At 40.2% G+C, this 7,440-nt stretch overlaps 1 pseudogene; it reads right to left on the reverse strand.

Moving 5' to 3' along the window:
* Positions 1-1,972: 1,972 nt before the first annotated feature.
* Positions 1,973-2,071, reverse strand: LOC122201488 (annotated as a pseudogene).
* Positions 2,072-7,440: the final 5,369 nt, after the last annotated feature.

Consider the following 7,440-nt stretch of genomic DNA (forward strand, 5'->3'; position numbering starts at 1 on the left):
AATTCTCATCATTTTTCTATGTGATATGGGGCAAGCCAGCTTCTGTGAATATCATTTCTCTCATCTCAAAAGAAATTGTTGTAAGGATCATATATGATATTGTAGGAATAAAAACATTTTCTAAGTTATATATACATAAAAGGAACTATAACTCTAGCACAATGGTAAGTTTGGCTGAAATACAAGAAGCTTGTTAATGCATAAAACAAATACATTGTCTGTTTTATAAAATAGAGCACTGTATAGGAAATAAGCAAAATACAGTAATCAGAAGTGATACACAGGAGGGAGCTATCGACTCAGTCTGAGGGTTAGTAGGGAATTCCTCAAGAACTCAATGCCTGAGCTGGATTTGGAAGTCATCTTTCAGAGTTAACATTTTCCTCATTTAGAGAATAGGATGCCATGTATAAAATCATGGAGATCGCAAAGAGCATGTTATTGTGCAGGAAACAAGTCAGAGTAGCCCAAATCTAGCAGTCCTAGGGGTTGGAGGTGGGGTGGAGATGGGGTTAGGGTTTAGTGTAGATTGTGATGAAGTGTGAACCTGAATGGGACCAAACCAGAGGGCGCATTATGTGTTGGTAAGGGATGTGGGTATACTCTGAAGACCTGATTCATCATCAGAATGAGTAGGGGACTTTGGAAGGTATTATTATTGGCCTCATCCCAGACCTTCTGAATTGGAATCTTGGCTGGGGGATGGAGTGGGTGGTGAGACTCAGAGCTGCATCTCTACAACCCTGCTATCAGTTAGGTTTCAGAACCACTGACCTGGATGAAAGGAAGCCACTAGAGGAATGTGAGCAGGAAAATGACATGGTCAGATTTGCATTTTAAAAAATGACTTAAGCAGATATGTTAGGCATGGCAGGAGAGGAGTCCAACCCAGGAGATAGAATTCAGGGCATGACAAAAACCTGGGAGCCAGACAAGAGGATTGAGAGCAGCAAAGCAGCTGGCAGGAGGATGCTGAGTGGGCTGACAGAGGGGGTGGAGGGAGGAGGAGGGGATGAACTTAGTGGTACAATAGACTGTAAAACAAGGAAAGCCCTGTAGCCAAGAATAAGAATGTGACTTTTTCCTAGAAAGAGATGGGGAGCCCTGGAGCATTTTGAGCAAGACAGTGACAGGATCCATTGCTTGGAAACTGATTTTGACCTGACTGCAGGGAGTCTCATCAATGAGGGCACCTTAGCAAAGGGTTCTTGGCTCGAGGCAAATGTTTGTTTAGCACAGGGGCCCTTGGGCAGAGAGCTGGAATAGCTGGTTCTTGACATCTCTGTCAGAACTCCAGTTTCCAGAGCATGTTTAGCAATTCAGATGAATAAAGACAGGGAAAAAGGAAACAGGAAGGTCTGATTTACAGGAAATTATTAAAGAAAACCAAAGACAAATACTCCAGGGTAAGTAAAAGAAAGGAAAATCTCAATGCCAAAAAACCAGCCAGGTTTTCACTCGGAGAAAATGAATAATGTCCTATGGTCACTGAATGTAGTCAAACAAAAGAACTCTGCTGTATGTATTGATAATTGGTTGCAGTTAACTGTAAACCTTTGGATTTATTATAAAAGCCCCAGTTTTAAGTATTCAGCATTGTGGCCATGTGCCCATCACTGTGTCCTGTTTTTTGGGGGAAATGTACTTACCATAATTCTAATCCCAGTTTTGTTTCTAGTTTTACTTGGCCTTGTGTAAATCATTTAAATCCCAAGTTTATTATAGTGAACAAAATTGGATTTGCAATTAGATAGATCTCTTTTTTTAAATTAAAGTACCATTAACATACAGTGCTATATTTGTTTCAGGTGTACAATGTAGTGATTCAACAATCCTGTACAACATACAATGCTCATCATGGTAAGTGTACTCTTAATCCCCTTCACCTGTTTCTCCCATCCCTCCGCACACCTCCCTTCTGGTAACCATTAGTTTGCTCTTCATAGTCAAGAGTCTGGGTTTTTTGTTTGTCACAAACATGGAAGCTTCATGAATTTTCATGTCATCCTTGTGCAGGGGCCGTGCCAATCTCTGTGTCGTTCCAATTTTAGCATTTGGCATAGGTGCTGCCAAAGTGAGCACAACAGATCTCTATTTTTGTCCCAAGTTCTTTCAATGTTTTTTTAAACTTTTAAACCCTAATTTCCACTTCTATTTTATAAGGTTATTATGAGGGTCAAAGAAGGTAAGTTTAGGTAATATACCAGAACAGTACGAATATACCAGAATAGTGCCAGACCCATAGTAAGCCCTCTGTAAAAGCTGACTGCCCCATTTTCCTACTGCTTTTCCTCATCTTGAAGCTGGAGAGATAGGGGAGAAGAGCAGAAGTGGCAAGCATGTGGCCCCCAAGTTACCATTTTCATTTCTTGCCTTCATGGAAAACATTCTATTTGATCATAGCCTTCTTTGTTTTGAAACCAAAAGGAACCTCGAAATCCTCCCAACACAGAACCTTGAGCTGAAGCTACTAGCTGCATAGATGAGACATTTGAGATGAGACCAATTTGTTGTTACCCCTGGCCTGGGTAATCTCTAAGGTTGTAGCTGAGACACCATGAGCCCACAAAAAATGGAATCCAATTTCCAAAATCATATAACTGAGTGGAAAGCAAAATTTTTCAAAGCTGAGAAGATACAAGGATATTCTATAAGATACAGAATGGAATAGATTGCTGATGGAGGCTTTTAGGAAACCTGAGGGTTGGGATGATATTGGAATTGGTCTTTGTGGTAGACAGAATTAAGATCCCACAAAGTTGCTGGTCTCAATCCCTGGAATCTGTGAATGTACTACCTCACATGACAAAATGGACTTTGGGTTGTGATTTAAGGATCTTGAAGTGGGAAGATTGTTCTGGATTATCTGGGTGAAGCCACTATATTAACAAGGGTCTTTACAAGAGAGAGAAGGGTAGGTAGGCAGGAGGATCAGAGTCAGAGGAGGTGTAGGGATGGAAGCAGGAGTGGGAGATGCAGCCAGTCAAGCAGTGCAAGCAGCTTCCAAAAGCTGGAAAAGGCAAGGAACCAACTCTGCCTCGAGCCTCCAGAAGGAATGCAGCCCTGCTGACACCTTGATTTTAGTCTTATAAGACCCATTTCCAGACTTCTGACTACTAGTACTATAAAATAATAAACGTTTGCTGTTGTAAGGCATTAAATTCATGGTCATTTGCTACAATAGCACTAGGAAACTAATACAGGCCTTTAAAGAAGGGCTTGGAGAGACAATAAAGAGGGACAATTTGGGTGAGTAGTAGATGATGAGCAGAGGCTTCAATGTGAGAATAAGCAAAGTATACAGTGGGAATCAGGGATCCTGACTGGTTTGAGGAGGGTGGATACGCTGTTGACGAGAAGGAACACAAGTCAGGGGTTAAGCCCTTGCACAGGTCTGATAGCCTGAATTTGAATCCTACTTCTGATGATTTCTAAGTAACCTTGGTTCAGTTACTTAACTTCTCTGGCATTACAATGTTATCTATAAATGTAAGAGTAACAATATTGCCTATTTCATTGAGTTAATGAGATCGTAGATGTTAAAATGTCTAAAACTAAATAGTGCTCCATAATGGGAAGTGCTATTTTTTTATGAATAGAAGAAGACAAGGGTGAATGGCTACTTTATTAGGAAAAAACTCTGATTACTAGAGTGAAATTAGGAAACTTTACTTCCTAGACATTGGGTGACTATCAGAAGATCTTGAATAGGAAACTACCTTAAAAATACAAAAAGACTCCTGTGGTAACAAAGACAAAAGACAGGAAAACCATTCATGTAAGGGAAAGTTTGAAGGATAGATAGAGGTTGCTCTTCACAGAAATATAGGAAAAATTAGGCACATATTGCCCAAGCATGTTGGCTGACTCCAATGCCTTCTTATAGGAGTAGAATGTTGTAGAAACATCCCTAGCCTGGTAGTCAAGAGAAAAAGGTTCTTACTTGGGCTGTGTCAGCCACTCATTACCACATTGAACAAGCCGCTGATGTATATGGTTTTGGGTCCCCTCTGGTGAACTCAGTCTTCATGGCTCAGCATTTGCTGAGACTGTACTATTTCCAAGTAATACTTCTCTTGGGCTTATTTTTTCTGTGAGCCTGAGGTCAAATGATTTATCTTCAGGAAACTGCAAGGATAAAAAAGCCCTCCTAAAAAGCAAATTAATTCTAATTGCTATGAATCTCAGTAACTATTTGAACCCTGCACTTACCAAATAATTAGATATTTTTACAAAGATGTGAAGAGTAGCTACAAGACATTCAAAAAGTATAAATCATGTAAAAATTGTGTTTTGTATGCAATTAGATTGTTTCTATCTATGCTAATCATCTCCTGTGTGGCATCTTTGGGACAGGGCCTTTGCCTCAAACAAGCCAGGGAAAGAGGACAGCTTTTCCCCCATATATTACTGTTCAACTAGGATTGCATAGCAATGTATCCAAACCATAAATGTGTTTCGTGGTCATGAATTATTAGTTCAATAGAATTATTCTTATCAAGGAGAAAATCTCTAATAAAAATTGCCAAATAACATGTGAAAAACAGCAAAATGTAAAAAAAAATACTTAGAATAGTTTTAAGTCAAAATATTTTCTAATAATAAGTGAGAACAGAATGCTTCCTGCCTTTAGCCAGTAACACAGGGCCTAATCTACACTTTGGTACAGAGGGAGATGCTGACAGTAATTTGAAGAAAAGTGCTATAATCAATAGTCAAGTGTCAACAGTTAGGACACCCTTGATGCTAAATGAAGCTATTTAAACCCCTTATTTTTAGAAAAGTAAATAAATAATACAGCAATGGAAAGGGAAGTCTGTAGACATTCAGAGCTGTTATTTACATTGTCCAGGCATCAATGGATCCCCCAGCATTCTGAAACCACCTTGCTTTAGTATCTAAATAAAAGAAGCCCAGACCCCAATCTCATAAAATTTGAGAAGTCCAATGTTTTGCCAGGTGCCTGAGATTTCCTAGAGTAGGGAGGATGCAGTATTTACCACCCCAAGGATTGGTCCAGCTTCTAGCTCAGCTGTGACCTCTCTCAGATGGACCCTGATACTCTGCCAAGATTCAAAGCTGCTCCAGATCTCAATTTGGTCTGCTTTGCTCCAAAACTTAAGCATAGTGCTCCTTTCCCCCACTGCATTTTCTCCATATTAGCTACATAAGCGGTCTAAACAAAGTTAATGGAAGATTGAGGGAAAGTAAAGCAGAATTACAGAACTGATCAGAAAACACCTTAAAAGTGAACATCAGCCTTCTGTGAGGCTAAAGTTTGCAGTCACCAAACTCTGGAGGCTATAGCTTCTCACCATGTTGCTGAGGCCTCGCTTTGCCCTGTCTCAGAAAGCCTGTCTTCAAATCTCTTCTATGATGCCCAGAAACAGTGCTTCTGTTTTCTTCATTCATAAAAGGGCAACTTAAAAGTCCCAGTATTTCATTGTACAAAGCCTTTTGACTCCTCTAAACAAAATTGCAAGAGCTGCCATTACATTGTAAACATGTCCAGGTAATGACTTGCCTCAAACTAAAGTGCCATCTAACTGAGGCTCCAGACTTAGCACAAAGCAAACAGCAGCACGGAGGTCAGGTATTTAGGACGTGGCTCCAGGGTTAGGTGCATAGGCACGAGTTTACCTGGACTGTGTGCTGGGTGTGGGGGCTGGTGGGTAGGGAGCAGGAGGGGAGTGGATGTCAAAACTCTATTCTGTCTCTGAAGAGACACTGGAAATGCCAGGTCTTTTTTCTTGTTGCTGTTGCTTTCATTCTCCTCCTCCACCCCCTCTTCCCCTTCCACTACTCCATCCTCCTTCTAGCCTTCCTTTCTTCTTTCTCTTCTTCCTTCTATTCCTCTTTTCTATCTCCTCTTCTTATATTAAGTTTGAGAAAATCAATCCTAAAATGGATATTTTACTAAAAAAAATCCAGAATTTCTAACCTGTCTTCAAAACTCTCTGTAATAAGGCCCAGCCTGCCTTACTTCCCAATTAATCCCTTGTGTAGCCTGTGTTTTAGCAAAATGGAATCATTTACAGATCCCTGACCTGTCCCCACAGTGGAAGCCCTGCTCATTCTATTTATACCAGCATAGGATTCTCCATGGTGAGATTCTCCAGGATCAACTGATTGATCGATCCATCTATCTATAGAGAGAAAGAGAGAGAGAGATGATTAGATAGATGAGAATTGGGTTCATGCCATTATGGAGGATGAGAAGAACCAAGATCTGCCTCTGCAAACTGGAGACCTGGGAAAGATGGTGGTATAATTCAGTCTGAGTATGAAGGCCTCAGAGAACCAGAAGAGATTATGACATAAATTCCATTTGGAGGGCAGGAAAAAAGGAGATAGATTTCCTGGTTCAATTGGTAAGGCAGGGGGGAATAAAAGAGATAAAACCCTCTTTCTCCACTCTTTTTGTTCTATTCAGACCCTCAATTTTTAGGATAGGGCCCATCCATCACCCATGTTGGGGAGGGCAATCTACTTTACCCAATCCACCAGTTCAAATGATAATCTCATCCAGAAACACCCTCACAGGTACACCCATAAACAATGTTTAATCTGGGCACCTAAAGCCACTCTGGTTGATACTTAATCATCATAACACAAATTCCATAGTTTAAAACCCAGCCCACTCTTGAAGGTTCGGTTTAACATTATATTTGTCATTACTCAAGTATAGATAATATTCCTACCCTGACTACCTTTCATACTCCCATGAGGCTCTGCCTCCAAAATATGATGAATACCTTTAATCTGCTTTCCAATTCTGCTACTTTGAGTCAGATTATGGAATCAGAAAGAGCTTATTTGAATTCTGGCCCTGCTTCTTCTTAGTATGTATGTATGTATTTATTTATTTATTTATTTATTTTACCTTGGGCAGACTATTTTAGCACTTTGTGCCTCATTTTGTTCATCTGTAAATAGGAATAAAATAATACCTCAAGAATTGTTGCAGGGATAAAATAAAAGAATGTACATACGTTCCTTAGCACAGTACCTGGCACACACAAAAAAGCTTCATAAGCATTAGCTATGTAGCACTATTTCCTAACATTTGAATAAGGCTCCATGGTTTAAAAACACACTTTTGGGGGCACCCGGATGGCTGAGTCAGTTAAGCATCCGACTTCGGCTCAGGTCATGTTCTCATGGTTCGTGAGTTCGAGATCCGTGTCAGGCTCTGTGCTGACAGCTCTGAGCCTGGAGCCTGCTTTGGATTCTGTGTCCCCTTCTCTCTCTTCCCCTCCCCCGCTCACTCTCTGTTTCCCTCTCTCTCAAAAATAGGTAAACATTAAAAACAAAAACAAACAAAAATTCCAAAAACACTCTGCTGCATTGGTTAGCCCAAATACCCTATGAAATAGGTAGAGCAAATTTTTATGCATATTTTACAAATAAAGAAATAGGGTTTTAAAGAAAATGAGCAAC

The sequence above is a fragment of the Panthera leo genome, chromosome D1 (genome assembly GCF_018350215.1).
Source record: "Panthera leo isolate Ple1 chromosome D1, P.leo_Ple1_pat1.1, whole genome shotgun sequence".
NCBI lineage: Eukaryota > Metazoa > Chordata > Mammalia > Carnivora > Felidae > Panthera > Panthera leo.